This window comes from Peromyscus eremicus, chromosome 10, assembly GCF_949786415.1.
Source record: "Peromyscus eremicus chromosome 10, PerEre_H2_v1, whole genome shotgun sequence".
Classification (NCBI taxonomy): domain Eukaryota; kingdom Metazoa; phylum Chordata; class Mammalia; order Rodentia; family Cricetidae; genus Peromyscus; species Peromyscus eremicus.
In genome coordinates, this window is record NC_081426.1 from 18380247 (window position 1) to 18402432 (window position 22186).

Below are 22186 nucleotides of genomic sequence, written 5' to 3' on the forward strand. Positions count from 1 at the left end.
TGTCACACCAATGCTTCCCTACAATGTATGTGACTTGGGCATCTCAGTTAGGTCTGTGTCCTTTCCTTTGCTTCTAAAGATGTTTGTTGCTGTGGCAGAAAAGTTAACACAGCTTGTTCCTAGAGTGTCCTCTCTGGATAGTCTCATGCATGGCCAAGCTAACACGCTCTGAGAAGCCCAAGCTACATGCTCGAGCTACACACATTGGTTAATTCTGTCTTGTTGTGACCACAATACCTGAAAGAAACAAGGAAATGAAGGCTTCTTTGGGCTCAGGATTCCAGGGTACCTCAAAGCTTTGTTGTTGGGAATGCATAAACAACAGTCAAAGCTTGTGATAGTGGCTGTTCACATTGTGGTAGACCAGGAAACAGGAACCAGGAATTTAACTTTTAGGAGCCCGTTCCTAGTGGCCTACTTCTGCCAGCTATTCTGCTCCTCTTAAAGGTCCCATCGTGCCTCAAAATAGTAACAGATAAAATATGAGCCTGTGGGAGACATTTCAGATTCAAATCATAACACTACATGAGCGTTCTGGTCCCAGGTGAGCCTCACTTTAGCCATCCTGGCCCAGTTAGCAGACAGTGCAGGAGGAAGCCATCTGGGAAGGGATTTTCCAGTCATGTAATTCCTGTCTTCCTAGCAAAGATCTGTCACCATAAAGAGCAAAGAGTCTGCCCTGGGCCCTGTCTCATTCCTGATCCATGAACTCATAAGCACAATGAAGTGATTACATTATGCCCTCAACTAAAAACCAAGAGCAAATGGAACTAAGATCTCTTCTCTGCTCCATGGCAACTAAGGTTGCATTTATTTATTTATTTATTTGTTTGTTTGTTTGTTTGTTTGTTTTGATTTTTCGAGACAGGGTTTCTCTGTGCAGCTTGGCGCCTTTCCTGGATCTCACTCTGTAGACCAGGCTGGCCTTGAACTCACAAAGATCCGCCTGTCTCTGCCTCCTAAGTGCTGGGATTAAAGGCGTGCGCCACCACCACCCGGGTCTAAGGTTGCATTTAAAAAAACTCCCCCTGGTTGTTTCTGAAAGCTCTGGGTAATTCGTATGTGGCCACAGTGAACTTGGAATATGAAGTGCCTGATTCGGGAACTCGACCTGCATTCAAGACATACTTCCTGGCTGCTGAGCATGAACAGGTGACAACACAACACTCTTGTGATTTCCAGAAGAGACAGGAGGTCCGGGGTTCTAAGGAACCAGGAAGGGTGACAGAGTTTTTAGACCGACATTGTGCCCTCTGAGCAGACACTCCTTCTCTCCACATACTCCTGCTGATGGTGAAATAAAGTTGGCACATTCTTGAAAGACACAGCAGCCCACCCTGTACAAGTTTCTCAGTATTCTTCTTATCTGGGCACCTGAGGGAAAGAGCCATGATCAGAAGACTCAGAATCCCCTTCAAGCTCCATGAGACAGTGGCTATCTGATAAAGGCCAGGTGGCCTCTAGGAGTGGACAGCTGGCAGAAACAGTGATTGCTATAGCCCCTAGCTGTCCTCAGGGCTTCTTTGTCATTTTTTTTTCATCTCCACTTTCGGTCCCTGAGATATTATCTTCTCTCTCACTCACATGGAGTCACTGCTGTTTGGAAGATTCAGACTGGACAGCCTTGGAGACTGCCAGAGTCTGTAGAAACCCATCCAAATTCAACCAGCTTGGTCAGCATCCACTGAGAGAGTAAGAGAAGCTAGGAAGACATAGGTCCTGATTCGCCCAGGTGTATCTGGGGTCTGTAGTCCTCCAAAGCTACTTAGTACTGGCTCCATCTCAACTTCTACAACTAGAATTCATTTGGAAATATAGGTAAGCCCTCTAGACAGATCCCAAACAATGCAAGGTTGTATGTCAAAAAAGACCTAACTTACTTCTGTGAAGTGGTAAGAGTTCTTGGGTTAAGGCTTCTTTATATATTCACAGCCACAATAAACTTGACTGTGGTAACGGCTGCATCTGTGGAATAAAATTGGAGCTCAGTGCATGTCAGGTTGGGATTCAGCTCCACAGGCGGCCACTCTTGTAGCTTTATATTTAATCCATGATGCTATGATACAACTTGGCATGCCCTCAAACGCTTCAATATAAACAGAAGCCCAAGGTTTTCATAGCCTCACTGCCCTAGATCCCACCTCCAAGGTAAAATATGCACAGAAGCTCACCTGAACAGCACCTGTCTTCTACATGGGAGCCCCAGCCCCCATAATGGCATGGCCACTGCCAGCAGCTGCTGTTCTTATGGGTCCTCATGATCCAACTGGGCCCCTGGAAGAAAAAGCTGGAGATGCAAAGTGGGGAGTCTACACAGCTGTGAGTGGGCAGATGAGAATCTCTCCTCCTGGGAAAGAATGGAGCTGAGCACTAAAGAGGCTTGGGTCAGTCCCCAGAGCCTGCAGGAGCAAGTGCATTGCTGTGCAGAGCTGCATGCTCTACTGCAGAGAGATAATGCTTCTGCAGACTGAAGCTGGATAATATCTCAGGGACCGAGAGTGGAGATGAAAAAAAAAATGACAAAGAAGCCCTGAGGACAGCTAGGGGCTATAGCAACCACTGTTTCTGCCAGCTGTCCACTCCTAGAGGCCACCTGGGCTTTATCAGATAGCCACTGTCTCATGGAGCTTGAAGGGGATTCTGAGTCTTCTGATCATGGCTCTTTCCCTCAGGAGCCCAGATAAGAAGAATACTGAGAAACTTGTACAGGGTGGGCTGCTGTGTCTTTCAAGAATGTGCCAACTTTATTTCACCATCAGCAGGAGTATGTGGAGAGAAGGAGTGTCTGCTCAGAGGGCACAATGTCGGTCTAAAAACTCTGTGATGACTGTTTATGTAGGTTATTTGGTTTTGGTTTTGAAAAACTGGGATCAAACCCAGGGCCTTGCACAAACCAGGCAAATGCTCTATCACTAAGCTTCTTTACAAGCCCACAACCTTCAGAAAAGAATGCTCACATTCAGATATTATTAATCATTTCTAAGCCACCTCTGGGAAGGTCTGATCAGTGTGAATACTCACACAGCCAAACAGATCCTTCTGATACCACTGACCCTGTTTTTTTTTTTCCCACCTGGAAACTCTTTTGAGCCACAGTCCACTACCTACCTGTTCTACTCCATATGAAAGACAGGAACAACATCCAGATGGCCCCAAGCAGGAGGCTAGCTGAGCGCCAAGGTGCATATGAAATAAGTTTCAAATGTGTGCAGCCATGCAGCTCAAGAGGCAGTCTTGACCAGAACTAGAGGGTTTATAGACATACGTGCTGAACATGGACAACCTGCCATGTACCAGGCATTGTGCTTGAGCTCTGTCATCCCTTTCAAACCCTCCCAACACCCTAGTCATATAGGTGGTACAATAATATCAGCTTTACTACTTATCTAAGATGAGTGGCAGAAGGTGACCCTGCATCTGCTTGCTCCAGAGTCTGTGACTGTCCTAGGGCAGGCTGCTCTGATGTAGGCTCCACCAGTCCCAGCTGGATGCCTAGAGGGCTCCAGATCCTGGGATTGGTAAGGAACAGAAGCAGCTGAAAATTCTTTCTTCCTACAGAGATAAAGGCATACTTCCTAAATTGCAGATGGAGAAGGCAGCTGAGTCCTTCTGTAACTGATGCTGACCTCGTGCAAGAGTCCCAGCCCCAAGCCTGCCCTCTTTCCCTCCCTCCTTCTTCTTGCAGGCCCACCCTAAGGTGGAACCTACCCTCTACATGCCCTTCATGCCTTCTTCACTGTCTTTTTTGTCTTGATCATGCAGCAGCTTGAATATATCAACAACCATGCTGTAAGGCGATAGAGGTGAAATGCCTTTATTTAAATCACCAAGGCAAGCAGATCAAAGCTCCAGATCAGCAAGGCTACATAGTAAGCACATGTCTCAAAATACCTAAATAACAACAACAACAACAACAACAACAACAACAAAACAACAAAAATAATGATGATGATACAGTAAGTTTATCACGAAAAGGGACTGACAAGAAGTAAACACGGTTCAATACAGACACAAGAACAAGAGGATGTTGCACGGCACCCTTGTCTGTAAAGAAGGAAACGAAGCAAGGACCTCAGGGCAATCTAGAACACACCAGTATATTGTGGCAGAATCATCTGAAAAGATCGAGAACCTGGTGTATTAGGGTTCTCCAAAAGAATAGAGCACAGAGAAAGAAAGAGAAAGAGAGGAGGGGAGGAAGAGGAGAGGAGCGAGGACGGAAGAGAGGAGAGAGAGACTGAGAGTTTAGGTTGGCTTACATGATGTGGTCTGGACACTTTGACAATGGCTGTCTCACACAGCAGGGGGAGAGAGCCTGGTGGTTGTTCAGTCCATGCAGCAGCGTGCCTCAGCTGTCCCAGTCTGGTGCTAAAGGCCTGAAGGATTCCTGGAAAGGTTTGAGTTTTCACTCTAAATGAGAAGTCCAAAGAAGTTGGTTCTAATATCAGCAAAGGAGTGCCACAGCAAAAAGACAGATGGATTTGCCAGCAAGAGTGAAGGCAGGCAGGCTAAAAGGGAAGTTTCCTTCTTCTATGTCTTTTCATCAGGGCTGCTGGCAGAAGGCACCGCCCACATTTAGGATAAGGCTTCCTGCTTCAAGTAATCTATCAAGACAATCACTCAGGAACACCCAGCAGCCTTTGTTTTAGGTGATTTCAGATGTAGCCAAGTTGATGACCAAGGTTAGCCAAAACAGCTGGTTACAAAATTCAGATTCCATGTCCCCTCCCAGAAACCCTCTGCATCGGGATCTTGAAAGAAACTTAGGAGGATGTGGCAGCTTTGCCAAGCCAGAAGGATTTACCATAGGCTAGAATGTCTAGACCGGAGACTGTTATTAAACCCAGACCAGTGGATGGAGGGAGGCCCGATTCTCTGACCCAGAAGTGTAAGCCTCCCACTTACAACCCGGGGGGTCAGGAAACAGCCATGAGCATGATGGGAACATGCTAGCTGATACTGAGTATCATGTAAGAAGCTAGAAGTGCAAGTCTGACAGGCTTTCTTCCACTACCTGCTTCCTAAGAATAAAGTGAGTAGCAGGTGGGATCTTGTAGGGAAACTGAAAGTCAAACATGTCCAGGCAATAATCCAGGATCACAAGGGAGGCTCATGAAGGTATCTGAGAAATTGGAGCCTTTGCTAGCTACTGCCCTGATCCACATAGGTCTCTGTTCCTGAGGCTCAGTCCACTCATGGCCAACACCTGCTGTAGCCCAAATGGAAAGGTGGGTGCAGCACAGAGTGAGGAGGCATGGGACATGGATGCTTCTCTGTCCTGTACCCAAGCAAGGCAGCCTCAGTGCCATGGTATCACTTCGCTCCTGCTTTCAGATCTCTTCCAACTTGTCTTTGAGCAAACCCAGCCCAGAACTCCTCAAGGAAAGAGATTCTGGAAAATTCTCAGCTTAACCCTATGTACAAGGAACAATCCAACACACTTGTGTAAAGGGGTTCAAGTATCTGCCAAATTGCATTCGGAAGGTATAGCCTGTCTGTCCCTCAGATGACAATCAACTTCCTTTTGGGAATTCCCACCAGATGAACCTAAGGGGGACATTAACTATACCATACTCCAGACACACACACACACACACACACACACACACACACACACACACACACTTGCACATACATTGAAACATGACAGTGTGGGACACATATGCCTGTGCAGTCTTTCTCCCAACTATTCATGGAAGGATGTAGTTCACTATCCCAACACAGAATATCTGTTTTGTTTTGTCTTATTTGGTTTGGTTTGGTTTTGATTTTTATTTTGTTCTGCTGCCCTCAGACTTGAAAAAATCCTATCAAGATTCTTTTTCCCACGTGCTACTTATCAAGTGTCTATCCCAGTTTATATATCACCTCCTCCCTGAGGCTTTCCCTGACCACAGCTACTAAAGTGCCCAGTGTCTTCTTTACTTCACTAATGCACTTAGTAGATAGACCACCATTCTACTACACCCTAGTGACATAATGCTTTCTCTACGATACTCTCCCGCCTAGCCTCCTTTCTCCTCGGCACGAGTTCACTGCACTCTTCTTCACACGAGTAGTACACAGGATAGAGAGACTAACGCTTTCCAGTAAGTAGAGACGAACGGGTATTTCCCAGGTAATGTCTCATGGGCCGTGTGCTTTTTAATGGCTTAGTTTTAGTGTCGTTCAATTCCCTGGAGTTGGCAAACCTGACACCTTGGAAGAAGCAGTGGGAGTCATGACCAGGGACTGGAAGCTGTAATCAGACTTTCCACTCCACCTACTCCCTGGGTCAAGATTGGGTGGTTGCAGATCGAGCCACAGACCCAGACCAGAAAGAGTCAACCCCATGATTAACATCTCCTTCTGCAATGTTCCCCATCCTCCGCGGCGAAGGGAAACCTCTGGCTGGTTTATAGGAGGACTGTCTGTGTTTGCTTACCAGACAGCTCCCCTTCACTGGACGACAGGAAGGAGGTGGCAGGAAAGCACCTCATGGAATTTCCTCGCTTCTCAAGGAAAGTGTCCCCTTTGTTGGCCAGAATGTCTAGGAGAAAGTTCTTGAGAAGCAAAACCAGGTTTTACAAGTAGCTTCCAGTTCAAACAAAATAGAAAAGGGAATGCACTTTTTAAAGCTTCCAGTTGACAAAACCTTGAGAATCTTAGCAACTCTGGCCTAAGTTCGATTTTTATATTAACATTATTATAAAAGCCCACACTTGAAGCATCCATTGAAGGCCACAGAGTTTAACCTCTTCTTCGGTCAGTATGAGAAAATACAGCTTTGCTATTTTGCCCTTCCCTGCTCTTTCTTCAGAATTATAGACAAACATAAAAATAAAATAAAAACTCTGCATGGTATAGGATGCCCGGAAGTAAGCTGTGCTTTCTTACAAAATTAGACTTAACTTGCTTAATATAACAAAGGAAAGAATTTGAAAATGATTTTTGAGGACAAAGGATTGTGAGCCATTTTCTTTGGTTCTGTGGTGTTTTAGGTCTTAAGAGACATTTATTAACCACAAAGACAACTATGAAGCAAAACGGCCAAGAAATAAAGCCTGTGATTATTGGGAAGAATTGTAAGTGTGGGATGCTTTTTCTTTTCCTTCTTCTTTCATGCTCTATTTTTCAGCTGAGTTAAAACATAAAAAGTTCTGTTGCTTTGCACATATACCAAACTACGCTTTTATCAAAATGCTATTGGGGAAGCTGGCATGGTGGTGCCTGCCTGCCTTCCGTTCCCAGCTACTTGAGAGGTCTCGAAAAGAATATCACTTCAAGCCATAAGTTTGAAGCCAGCCTGAGCAACATAGTGAGACCCTGTCTCAAGCAAAACAAAACAAAAGCACTTTTGAGGGACAAGATCCACCCACAGTCAGGAGTCCCTTAAATTAAATTCTCAGTGGATTGCATCACACTGTAACCTCTTCTTATTCATTTTATTCATACTCACTTATTGTACAATGTCTCATTATACTTGTTGGTATAAATATTAATAATCTGTGCTTTCAGGGGACTTCAGCACACCCTTTCATCAACTTACAGATCAGCCAGATGAAAAAAATTCAGAGCCAAACAATGCTGTATACTAAATAGATCCACCAGGCATTTACAGAACACTTGGTCCAGCTGCAGCAGAATCCACATTCTTCTCATCAGTGGACGATAGCATTTTCCAAGTTAGCTATTTTAGAGCCCAAAATGCTTGTCAACAATTTTTTTTCAAAATAGAAATCAGTATCTCTTTTACACAAATCAAATTTAACTAGAATCAACAAACTTTAAAAATACAAATACATCATCTAAATTGATCAATGGGAAATCAAAATAGAAATTTAAAATGTCTAGAAACAAATGAAAACTGAAACACAATATACCAAAACCTACAGGATACAGTAAAAGTAGTATGAAGAGGCCAGTTTATAATAATGATGGGGTAGGGGGCTTCAAATGAGCAACTAAGGGTACAATTTAAAGAAAAAAAGCAAGAACAAACAAAACTCAACATTAGTAGGATAGAAATAGCAAAGAGTAGAACAGAAAAAAAATGAGATACTAAAAAGTTACAAAATAACAATGAAACAAGTATTTCTTGAAAGGATAAAGAAATTCAACAAGCCATTTACTAATTCAGCAAATAAAAGGAAAAGATTCAAATAGATTAAACCCCAAGTGAAAAAGAGCTATTATGACTGATATCATTGAATTAAAAATCATCATCAGGGACTAATATAAACAAATATGCTAACAAATTGGAAAACCTAAAATAAATACACAATTTTCTAGATAATATAATCAACAAAAAGATTAACCATGAGGGCATGGAAAATCTGAATTGATCAATAAATAACAAAATGAAATCAGTAGCAAAACCCAAATCTCCCAACAAAGGAAAGCCTATATCTTAGTTAGGGTTTCTATTGCTGTGAAGAGACAATATGACCACCGCAACTCTTATGAGGAAAACATTTAATTGAGGAGGCTCACATATAGTTTCAATCCATTATCATCATGGCAGGAAGCATGATGGCATGCAGACAGATGAGGTGCTGGACGAGTCTCTGAGAGTCCAACATCTTGCAGGCATCAGGAAGTTGACTGAGACACTGGGCGGTATCCTGAGCATAGGAAACTTCAAAGACTGCCCCCTCAGTGACATACTTCTTCCAACAAGGTTTTACCCACTCTAACAAAGCCACACCTCCTAATATTGCCACTCCCTATGAGATTATAGGGGCCAATAACATTCAAACTACCACATTCCACTCCCTGGAATCATAAGACAAAATTCATTTAGTCCAACTTCAATAGTCACCATAGTCTATCACAGTCTCAACAATGGTTTAAAATCCAAAGTTCAAAGTCTCTTCTGATATTCATGCAATCTCTTAACCATAATCACCTGTAAAACCAAAATCAAAGAGCAGATCACATACTTCCAACATATAATGACACAGGATATACATTACCATTCAAAAATACAGGGAAGGGAGCATAGCAAGGAAATACTGGACCAAAGCAAGACCAAAAACCAGCTGGGCAAACTCCAAACTCTGCATCTTTGTGTCTGATTTGGAAACACTCATCAGATCTCCAACTCTGTTCAGCTTTGTTGACTGCAACACACTCTTTCTCTTGGGCTGTTTCCACTCCCTGTTAGCAGCTCTCCTAGGCGGCCTCTCTACTAGTCCTCCATTCAGGGACACCCTTGACACATGCCTGGCCTCAGTGGATTTATTCCATAACTCCTTTCTTTTATCCTTAACTCTAAAACTAGAACCACGTGACTGAAGCTGCCAAGTTCTGCTGCTTGCTGGGGCTGAAACATTCATTTATATCTTCACCAGCTTTCTGTCTTTCATTGCCTAAGTTTGGCTATACTGAAACTTGATCTGTAGTACAGGCTGGCCTCAAACTCAGAGATCTGCCAGCCTCTGCCTTCTGAGTTCTAGTATTAAAGGTGTGCCCCACCACACCCAGCTCTAAGTTTTTCTTTAATTCCTTTCACAAGTTGGAAAATTAGCTGAGTGGGAGTTTGCCCTGAGGTCACTACTCCCTTTACTCAATTTTTTAATCCTTATATCTCCTTGAGCACAACATTTAGCTCCATTCCACTTTCTGGTGTTCTTTTTCTCTTCAAAATTTACAATTTTTAATTTACCCTGCTTTGCTTGCTCCTTTTCATTATAAATCTTCATTACAGTTACCACTAATAACCACATAACAGAGTCTATACTAGGCTGTCTTGAGATTTCTTCTGCCAATGGAATTAATACAAAACTCTTCACTTTAGTCTCAGGGAGATGCTTTGGACAAGTGCAAAAGGCAGCCATATTATTCACCAAAATATCACAAGAACAATCTCTAGGCAACATTCTAAAATTCTTCTCCTCTTAAACCTCTTGAGTTAGCCCCCAACAGTTTGAAATAACTCTTAGCACCTCTGTTTTCCAAGTTCATCCTAGTTTGCCCATTAAGCAGTGCTTAAAGCATTTTACTACTGTCATAACCCAAAGGACCAAAGTCTAAATTCCTCTAAACAAAATCATGGTCAGACCTATCACAGCAATATCCCACTCCTGGTACCAACTTCTGTCTTAGTTATGGCTTTCTATTGCTGTGAAGAGACACCATGACCACTGTAACATTTATGAGGAAAACATTTAATTGAAGGGGCTCACTTTCAATTTCAGAGGTTCAGTCCATTATCATCATGGCAGGGAGCATGATGGCATGCAGGCAGATGTGGTGCTGGAGAAGTCACTGAGAGTCCAACATCTTGCAGGTAACAGGAAGTTAACTGAGACACTGGGCAGTATCCTGTGGGCAGTATCCTGAGCATAGAAAACCTCAAAGCCCACCACCACAGTGACATACTTCCTCTAACAAGGCCATACCCACTCCAACAAAGCCACACCTCCTAATAGTGCCACTCCTTATGAAATTATGGGGGAGGCAATTACATTCAAACTACCACAGCCTAGGACAAGATGGCCTAATTGATGAATTTGACCACATTTTGAAAGAAAACCTACCCCAATTATTCTCAATCTACTGCCAAATATTGAAAAACAAGGGGTCCTTTCGAACTCCTTCTAGTTTAGTACCACTGATACATCAAAATCAGAGAAGATGATGCAACAAGAAAAAAAACAACATCCCTGATGAATATAGATATTTTTATGCAAAAATTCTCAACAAAATACTAGTGAACAAAACCTAATAGCCATTGAAAAATTATACCCTATGATCAGGTAGACTTCATCCTAAGAAGGCACAATGATTCAACCAAAGCATAAAAACAAAATACGTGAGATTAGCAGATGTAAAAAAAAAAAATGAGATCATCTCAATAAATATAGAAAAACCACTGGATAAAATTTAAAATAGAATTTAAGTACCCAAAAATAGTACAGGCTACCTGTCAGACTCACAGCCAATGTCTTTGGGAAACACTGAAAATTTCCTGTAAAAATTAGGATCAAGACAAGAATATCTATCCACTTCCTTCATCTTATTCCTCATAGAAAAGGGAAAGGAGACAGATTGTAGGTGTTTACAGACAGCATGATTTTATATAAAGACAAACCTAAACATATCATTAAAAACCTGCTAGAACTGACAAACACAGTGAAGTTACAGAATGCACAACATGTAACAATAACTACTATTTTTAAATACCATTAAAAACTTACTACAAAAGACGTTTTTAAACCTTCCATTCATAATACACATGCATGTACACATGCACATACATAAATCTAAGAGTAAACTTAACAAGGAAGTTGTTTATTTTCACAAGAAAAAAAATGATGTGACATTAAGACATAGACAAGGGCACTAAAAAGTAGAAAGACAGCCTATGATCATGAATTGGAAAGATTTATATTATTAAAATGTTTGTTCTACACAGTGTGATTTAATGATTCACTGTAATTCCCATCAAAATATCAATAGCATTTTTCACAGAAACAGAAATAATAATCCTAAAACTCATGAGGATACAGGAAGAAAAAACAAGAATACATAAATAGGCAATATTGGTGGAAGTATTAAGTCAACTCTATGTAGTTAAAAGGGAGGTTTATTTTGTGGGTAACTTACGATAGGTTACAGGGTCCAGGAAAGGTATAGTGCAGTCCAGCGGTGTTCTCTGGAGAATTCTACTCAGTCTACCTCCAGTGTCCAGGATCCAGGAACCAAGAGAGCTAGCATATCCAGATCTTGGGTCTTAAGGACTCCTCTCTCCACCCACCTCGTAGGCATGACAGTTGCCGGAAGCCTCAATGGGGTTAGTACTTCCAGGTCAAAGCTGGACAGCTACCCACTACAAGACAAAATTGCTAAAGCAAACTCAAGCAAAAGAACAAAGCTAGAATATTACAATATCTTACCTCAAAACATACTGCAAAGCTATAGTGACTAAAACAGCACAATATGACTGTGGCATAAAACTAGGCACTAAGACCAATAGAATAGAATAGAAACTTCAGAAATAAATTCACACGTCTAGAGCCAATTGGCCTTTAACAAAGAACCCAAAAAATGGCACTGGAGAAGTAATAGCCTTGCCAACAAATGGTATATGGAAAATTGGATATCTCTACATATGTATATATTGAAAAAATCAACTCAGTATGGCTCAAAAATGTAAAACCTCAAACTACAAAAATACTGGGGGAAAAACACAAAACACTTCAAGACAAGAATATAACCTTTTGAATACAAACTATTGTGTAGTCATTTTTTTTTTTTTTTTGGTTTTTCGAGACAGGGTTTCTCTGTGTAGCTTTGTGCCTTTCCTGAACTCACTTGGTAGCCCAGGCTGGCCTCGAACTCACAGAGATCCACCTGCCTCTGCCTCCTGAGTGCTGGGATTAAAGGCATGCGCCACCACTGCCCAGCTTGTGTAGTCTTTTTTTTTCACCCATCAAGACCAATTTGTGCTTCCCATATGTTCACGACTGTGCGGTCTTCTACTAGAACATGGTTCACCTGTCAATGGCATCACTTCAAAGAAACAGATGCTCCCTTTCCAAGCAGGTACCAATTGCTTATACCTCCTCAGTGAAAGGTGGGACTTCACTTACAGCTCCCCTTTCCATACTGGGATTGAATGTGGCTTGAGGTTCACAGGGAATATGTATGCTGTCACAACCACTGTGACTTCCTATGTGTCACTGTCCTGCTGTGCCTAGAAGACACCATTATTTCCTTGCAGTCATCCACCATCTCTCTGGTTCTTATACTCTTTCCATCTGCTCTTCCACAATGATTCCTGAGCCTTTGTAGGAAAGAGAGAAGTATAGATGCTCTATTTTAAGGCTAAATATTCCAGTCTCTAGTTTTCCGCACCTTGACCAGTTGTAGGTCCCTGTGTCAATCATCATCTACTAAAAGTTGAAGCTTCTCTAATGACAGTTGAGAGATGCATTGTGGGTGTAGAAAGAGCTCATTAGGAGTCAGTTTAATGGTGTGTCCATTCAGCAAAGTAAGCATAACAGGTTCTACCCTAGAGCCTATGATCTGCCTAGATGTTGGGACTTTTTGTTTTGTTTCGTTTTGTTGGTGCAACATTGGCACCAGGTATGGGCTTCATTTTAGGGAGTGAGACGAAATCCAATCAGAAAGTGGTCCAAACCACTATTGCAGCAGTAGAGATGTCTTGCTAGGCCATTCATTATTGTAGCTCAAAGGGTTCACAGCTAGGTGAGACTGATGATTACTTTTCTCCTTCGGTAGCATGCATAGCACCTTCCAATGCTATGAAAGCTAGCTCATAGGATGAAACTCCCAGCTTACAAATTTGGGTAGGTAGAGAAAAGGGGTGGATTTGGGAGGGGTTTGCAAAAAAGAATGAACGTGGTCAAAATTCATTGTCTAAAACTCCCAAAGATTTAATTTTTAAAAGAGGAGAGGGGTGGGGTGGGGAGAGAAATATTATCAATGTTAGAAAAGTTTTTTTTCCCTAAAAGCAATAAGGAATGGAAGGAGGCAGGAGAATGTGTAGCTGTCACCTGGTGTTAAGGTTTTCTGACTTACTAATAGCATAAGGGCTAGATATTATTTGTGCTTAGGAATCATTGTCTTCTTTCTTCTATGGATTGGTAGAACAGTGGTTATTTAGAGGTCATCCTTCTTCTTTGAAGATGCAGGTATGAGTGCTCTGATGCCTGCAACCTCTTTTCAAATATCTCAGAAAAGCATGTAGCAATAGCTGGGCGGTAGTGGTGCCCACCTTTAATCCCAGCACTCAAGAGGCAGAGGTAGGCAGACCTATCTGAGTTCAAAGCCAGCCTGGTCTACAGAGTGAGTTCCTTGACATGCTCCAAAGCTACAGAGAAACCCTGTCTTGAAACAAACAAACAACAAACAAAACAAATGTAACATATCTTTTCTTAGGTAAAGTAATATTCCACAATGCCAGACTCCCCCTTTTCCATCCTCTAAAACCCCAAGACCCTCACGCCACAATCTCCCCTCTCACAGAAAGACTACAGTCTTTCAGGTGTTCTGATTAAAAAAACAATTACATTCTGCTTCTGGAGATGCCTGTCTGCTTTCTTTTGTTTCCACTTCACCTCCAGCAACGTGATCTAACAGTTGAAGTGCTGGGGTTGGAACGCAGGGCTTTGCACACACTAGGCAAATGCTCTGTAACCCAGCTACATCTTAGAAGTGTCTGAATTGTACACGTATGCGTCTGAATTGTACACGTATGCCACGTTTGGAAGACATCTGCAGTAGGCTGGAACTTTTTTCCTTTTTCTAGATATTTCCATTTTAGTCTAGAAGTTAGAGATCAGACTGGCATCCTTGGCAGCCAATTCTTAAGTCCTACTGACCTCCTCTGATCAAAACCCAACCTTACTCTCCTCTCACTGCGCTGTTCTGCAAAGTCAGTGGGGTGGGGTCTACAGGGCTGTAATGAGGTTCCCACTGAGAGTGGCTAGAATATCCTTCCCAGCTCTGTGTTATATGCCTGACGTGATAGCTGTCCCTTATTTTCATCCAAATCCCTGGGCAAGTGTGAAGATGGGGTCTCTGACATGTTCTAGAGATACCACTCTAGACTATTCTCTGGGGCTTATGAAAAATAAAAATTATACTTCTGCTCAGTGCATCTTCCAGTTTACCCAGGGACCTTTTCCACTTTCTGTTGCTTTTCTGAACATTGCAGTGAATGCCACCCATTTTCATTTCATAACATCAACTCAGTTTTCTAGGATTCCTTTAAGATCACCCACAGAGGTTCAATGTTTACAAGGTCTCATGGGCCCCTGGGATCTGAGCCAGGGACTTGGATGGACTTCCAGCACTTACGTAAGGGGTCACAAACTCAAATGTCTATAGGAGCCAAGTAGTGGACAGGGGAGGGAAGGAGGATCTGGGAGACTAGAGATTCCCAACCAAAGTCAGCAGCACCTCAGATTTCATGACCCTGTGCTAAGCGTCCAACAATATCAAACCATCTAATAGTTCGAGAAAATAGAAGGTTTTTTTAAGGAAGAAATATGTAGATTTCTAAACTTTGGGTTTATACATTAAATTTGAGGTTCCATCCATCAATGACATGGATTGGGACTGTTTCCATGATCCTCGCCCCAAAACAAAAACGTTGCTTCATTTTTGCCCATGTTAGTATACTATAACTGGCTTCTTGACTTAGGGCCCAAGAGCTGTTTTTTGTTGTTGCTGCTGTTCCTGCTCTTGAGTTTCATCTGCTTTTCTGCCATCAGTATGATTGTGCCGGGATCAGGCCGGCACCACCACCACACCTTGCTCTTTGTCTGAGCCCCTTTGGTAGCATTTGGAAAGTCTGTGTCCTTGGGGCATATCAGTCTTTAGTATTCCTAAAGCTATGTTGCAAACTTACACTTCCCTCATATTCCCCATAGAATATTATGCCATGCCATTTTTTTCTATGTTTTATTCATGTGCCATTTAAATCTGAGCTCACCAGAGAGTTCCTGGGGACAGCCTTGCTGCTTTCTCTCATTGTATGCCCCGTCTCTGACCTTTTAAGTAATTCTGACTCAAGGCAAGCCAGCAAGGAGTCTGTAGGTGACAACATTCTAGGCAGTATCGCAGGGCCAGCCTTTTCTTCTGCTACCTTTTTGGTCCTAGTCTTTCCCTTGCCTTTATTTGCTCCTGAACTTTGAGCTCTTCACCTAGCTCTTAGGAGGTACGCCTGGACCTTTTGGACATACTTTTCATGTTTGGAACTGGGATTCTGTAGATTCTCACAGCTCATTTCTTTAGTACATAGAGTCCTTAAGAATAACTTCATACCTTCTTCCTGCTCCCAAATAAGACCAAGCCTGACTAACTCCAGCTTCAACCTAACAAGACAAGACCTGGTTTCTCTTTATTTTCTTTCCTGTCCCCATGGAGGAGGTGAAGGATTCGTTTCCCATACCTTTCACTCTATGCACAGAGAATAAGAAGAATCAACTCCTCATAACATACCTCCCATAGGCAGCACACCATTAAGGACTTTCCTTGGATTCTCTCTCTTAATTCTAAACTCAATTCTATGATAGTAGAACCATAATTACTCCTTCACAAATGGGGAAACTGAGGCTCAGGGCAATGTAGTAACTTCCCTGAGATCACATGGAAGGAAGACTGAGCTGAAATCTGAATCCAGGCAGCTTATTTCCAAAGGCACGAGGACCATTCTTTTTCTCACTGACAAAAGGAAGTAGTCATGCAGGCAAAATGCTACCAAGCAAACCAGAAACACAGATACTTGAAAAATGGGCCACAACCTCCTGCAGACTCTTATGTGTGCTTATACGAATGTATTTTAGATTGTCACCTAATGTCTAGTAACAAGCCTCAAGCCTCCACATTAGGGGAAAAAAAAGCTTAGAAAAGAAACAATGGCACCAAGGTCTGATTTTTCAGCATGAATTCATTCTGGAGGCATGGGTTAAACATCTATGACATGCCAGGCTTTGAGCCAGAAATGGGAATATAGCCATCAAAAGGCAGATTTGGTCATTGCCTTAATGGATCCATCTCTCCTAGGCACTATTTAAGTCACTGCCAAATTTTCCTCTCACACACATTCACATGGGTTACACATGCCATTCCGAGGGACTGGCCCTGGCACCAGATAGGAAGAAAAGAGAGAAATGCTGTACTCCTCCCTCTACCAGATCTCTACCGACAAGCCTCATCTTCTCTATTCTTGCTGATGACCAAAGTTCACAGCTGTCCCAAGCTCCATCTTCTCTATTCTTGCTGATGACCAAAGTTCTCAGCTGTCCCAGACAGCTAAATCACTTTTGTGTTTTCGATAAAGTCTTATTTCTATACTGCCATCTTTAATCTCACAGATTTCTTTGCCTTAAACACACACTCAGGAATCTTTGGCTGGACCTATTATCCCTTTCATTTGTTCCCAGCCCGTGTCCACGAGAACACATCAAACAGTTAGCTCCTAAAACCTTCACAGAACAATGATTCCCACTACCATGTCCCAGGAATCAGCTCTTCTTACTTTTGCCTACAGTTGATTTTTGCTGTAACTGAGGCAATTTAGCAGAGGTGTGGGAGTTAGATAACAGTATTAAGACTATAATTCAACTTGTTTTGCTGCAGTTCCACTTCAAGTGTTCACTGTCTGCAGTTGAACCAGCACGGGCAGATCAGGACTGATGGCCTCTTCCATCTCAGAACATTCAAAAATTCAACTCACTCTAGCTGTGGTTGCTACTTAAATAACAGAAATACCAGGGAATAAGTAAAAAAAATATTCAAAAATCTCCACCATCATAGAGTTTATTTTCAAGCCATAAGAAGTTACTGAAATATGCAAAAAAAATGAGCTGGAAATCATTTTATTAAGTGGAATCAGCCAGACTAAAAAAAATAAATCATGCTTTCTCTTGTATGTAGAAATGAAATTTTAAATTATCTATGTGTATTTATATATCGATGTGATATGCCCATTTGCATATGGGTCATTAAACTAGAAAGAAGATCATGAAAAGAGAGGAAGAAAGACAAGAAATTACAAAAGACAAAATAAGCAAATTCTATGAAAAAATATAGACTACATTAGTTGATGATAAGCATGTAAAATAAGAAAGGGAGATGGGAAGAGGCACTGAAGAGGTGGCACCTGAGTGAGGACCCACGAGCAGTCAGAGATTTAGCAGGCATCATCTCTGGGGTTGAGGAAGGAGCCAATGTTGAGGGCAAGCTGTGGGATCTCGCCTGGCATACTCAGAGCAACATGGAGAGAAGTGAAGGCAGAATCAGAGATCAAGGGCATGTTAGAGGGAGAGACTCATGGCTGTTGTAAAGACCTTTTGGTGTCAGTACAGTTTAAACAGAGGTCATCAGAGAAGTATTAACGGATAAGAACATGCTAAACTTACCATCTCGACAGCCCACTCTGAATGTGAGTAGAACTAACATTAACAAGACTGCAAGAGACCAGCCCACCTCTTTAGTCCCCATGTCCTTTTACCTGGTCTTCTATCACAGATGCCCAGAGCATGGCCAAGTCCTTTTTTTTTTTCCCCTTTGAGCTTGAACTTGCTGCTGCTGGACATCTCTCTTCCCAAGGAAAGCTGTGAGAAAGATCCATTGAAGCAAGTTGTCCATGGATGGGAAAGGAAACGACATTTAAACATCTGCTTTCTGCTAATGGGTAAGTTCATAATACTCATACTTAACATGTTATCTGATTTAATTGTCCTGTCACCATAACATACGAAAGGCTCACAGCAGAATGACTGGCAATTCAGTGATAGATGTTGATCTACACATTACATCCCTGACACCTCTTCCCATCCTAGGATCTCACTTAGCTGAGAGAACATGCAACCAAGTATTCCACCCATTAGGGAAAAAATCCTGGGCTCCCCTGAATACCCGCCTAGAGGGCATAACGGTGCTTCTCGGCTGAGACTGCAGCTGAAGTCTTCAGGAGCTGAAAAACCCATGATTACTCATTTGGTCACAAGCTAAATTAAACCCTACCTCGGCGAGCTAACCACAAGATAAAGGTGGGGCCACTCATAAGAAACTTTAACCCAATGAAAACATGCCTGAAAGGATGTGCCTGTCTCATCGTTATTCTTTTCCTACTTAGGAGGCATGAGAAAATGCAGAAAGAGGAGCCAGACTTTGCTTTTGATGGATTACTTGAGGGTAGGTAGCATGGGTGAGGTCTGGTGGGAAGAATATATCTTTGTCACTTTGAACTCTCAGCACATCTAGGAGATTTCACTCCTTTTCAACATTCCACATATATTATAAGGGAAAAAAGGATATTTGGACCATTCCCGCTCTCTCTCTCCTCCTGTAGCCTTAGCAACATATTTCTCCCCTACTTGCTGATTTCCCAAAGTCTTGAGGGTCAACCACATCCTGATAGCCCTTAAGAAAATGGAGACGCTTTCAGAACTCTCGGTTTTCAGTTCTGATCTCCTAGATTAAAGAGTAACAAAGGAAAGGATAACTGGAGCATCTTGAATAAACAATAGAGTGTGGAAGCTGGGGTTACTGGGGTCTTATTTATTTCCAGTATGGTACCAGGATCCAAATCCAAGGTCTGAATATGTGGGCAAACACCAAGCTACATCCCCAACCAAAAACTTCCAACCCCAATTTCTCTCTTTCTCTCCTTCTCCACCCCTCCCCCATCTCTTACACTCTATCAGGCTCTCATTATATAGTCCAGACAGGCTTTAAATCCATGATTCTGCCTCAATCCCCTTAGCGCTGAGATTACAGGTGTGTACCATTGTGTCACTGATTAAGACCTAAATTGTGCTCCACTAATGCATATGTTAACATTTTAACTCCTGGTATCTCAGACTGTAACTGCATTTGGAAACAAGGTCATTCAAGAGCTTGTTAAATTAAACTGAGGTCATTAGGGGGGCCTCTAATACGACTCTCGTCTTTAAGAAGTGATTAGAACACAGACAATGCAAAGCACAGGTGAGAGCAGAGTGGAGGCAGGTTTTAAGAAAAGCCCACCCCACCTGCACCCAGGTCTTGTGTGCACAGCCTCTTAGTCCATGAGAAAATCAACGCCAGTGTGCAAGCTTCCCAGGTGAGGTGTTTTGTTATGGAAACCTGAGCACCACACACAGGTACCTTAACAATGGCACTGGAGAGGCTGAGCTTCTAAGCATCAGCCTAGCTCTAATGCCCCAAATAGACAAACTCTGCTACCGACATAACTCAGGAAGGGGGCCATACAGTGGACAGGTTGTAAATTCTTTGATCTAATTGTGTTCTGGTGGCCAACATTCTTGCTAATTGTTTCCACTGGTCCAGTTGCCCTTCTCTACCATCTTGTCACATTCCTCTGTCTCCTTCATCCTCTCTGTAGAACACCTGGGCCCCTCATTTTGACACATTGTCCATGCCATTCTTTGTCTCTAGAACACACAGACGTGCCCAGTGGAATACATCCTTCCTCATCGATCCTTGTTTTAGCTGGGTCATCCACTTAACTGCCACTTTCATGTGTGCATTCCCTTGGGCCTGTTAGGATTCGTGTGTGCCCGTTTTCTTTCTGTATCATGGTCATGACAGCAGCCACACTCTATTTGTGATTCTCCACACGTGGCAGATGTCCCTGGGGACCCAGGGACCCTGGCTAGGTAGCTAATTTGTGTATGAGAATAATTCTCAGAAGCACCTTTCCTTTAGCCAAGGGTGGAATACACAGATGTCTCACACACACACACACACACACACACACACACACATACACGCACACTAAGAGTTACCTCAGCAGATCCATGTGTATACAGTCTGCTGTTCACTGGACTGGTCCACCGATCTTCCATGCTTTTACATTATGATGGATTGCTCAGTGTGGTTCTATTCCCCTGGCGACCCTCTTGGTAATTCCCTAATTGCCTCAATAAAGCCTCTCTTTTCTCCCAGCTCTGTCTGCCTTCAGCCTTGAGATTTCCTAATGGAAACCACTCACTCCTATTGGACTCCCAGGCTGTAATTAGCAGTCTGGGACTTTGGTTTCCTTATTCTTGTTGGTGTGAAGGTGAGGCCATTGCCAAAAACATTGTCAGTGACAGCCGAGCAGCTCCTTGAAGAGAGCATATGATGGAGTTGTTACATGTTGACTGTCTCCTGTGTATTTATTGACTGAAACATTTGAGCTGTTGCTTTTCACATTTGTAATTTTAGATCACAGATGCCTAGCGAGTTTAATCATACAGCAAAGCTCACATTTAATGAGAAAAATGTCAAGTATATTGTTATCCACCATAAAAGCTGTGAAAAATATTTCTGCCATCTGCAATGTGCCTTCTGCTGCTGCCTCTAAGAAATTTTCTAGTAACAATACAAAATTAACAGTTGGGCAACATTATAAAAGGGAAGTTGCTGAAGTTCCTGAAACTCAGACCGTGCCTCAATGTCATGTCAAGATACTTCACCTAGATTCCCAGAATAACCTGCTGCCGGATGACATAGTATCCTGCATACCTCATACACCTTCGACATTCTGCCAGTGACTAACTACATCCTAGATCTGGCTACATCGGCCTCTATGGAGCACCCTTGCAAGGCATTTCCTCTCTAGCCATCATGCACCAGCACACTCGGTGAGCCCTACTCGTCCTTCCTTTTGCCTCCCTGCTGGGCTCTACATTCCAGCCAAGTCAAGTTCTTGGTCACTGGATGAACTTACCTCCATGTTACTGATGGGAAGAAGAACTTTCCTCCCCTCTGTGTGGTTATTCCTACACACCGTACCACATCTACCTCAAATGTCATTTCTGGGAAACCTTCAGCGACACGCCCCCAAAGCATAAATCCACTGGAGCCGTCTATGTACGCCGCCATAGTATTTCCACCTGAAGACTTTGCATGTGGATTCCTACCGCCTCATTCGCCAGCCTCCTCCTGCTCAACTGGTTTACAAGGATGTTGCTTCTGCCATGGCTGCCTCCCAGCCCCAAAACTGATGGCAAAGTGGCCGTAGCAGCTGCTTTAAGGGACTCAGAAGCTACAAAGTCACTGTAACAGGAGTAAGCAAGGTTTCTTACCCAGGAACTTGCTCTTTTGACGTTGGCAACACAAAACCTTGCCATTATGCAGGCTGTGTTTATTTCTAGGTTTTCTCTCTGTATTTTAGCCCTTTCTCCTACTGAAAGAAATAACAGTCCTGTCAGTCAGAGAGCAATTGATAGTGATAAAAACTCTCTTTTTAGACAGTGAGTTCACTTGTTCTTAAGTCATTCCTTGCCACAAACTGCAGGCTCATTATACGAGGAAAATGTGGTATCTTGGAGAAGCCACACTCTTAGAAGTTTGTAATTTACCTCGCCTGATGACTAAGGTCTGGAGGTTTTCGCTGCTTATTTGAGTGTGGTTTGGGTGGGGAGGCGATGGTAAACAAAGCCTGTCTTACTCATTGGAGCTGGCCTGTGGGAGTTGTGTAGCAATACCTGCTCTTTGGGCAGTACCTTCTGCTTTTGGGGGGCTACAAGAATGAAGGGGCCTTCTCATAGTGTCAGTGTGATCCCTAGCTCTGAGCAGGTGCTCACTACATACGGTGCACCTCACCCACAACCCATCTTTCCCTTTACTCCCAGTCATCTTCTGAGTCTTAGTCAAGACGACAGCTGGTAGATATCAACTCTTATATGACTTTTGTCAGGAAAAATGGCATTAAGGGTAGGATGCTTTGCTGAGGGAT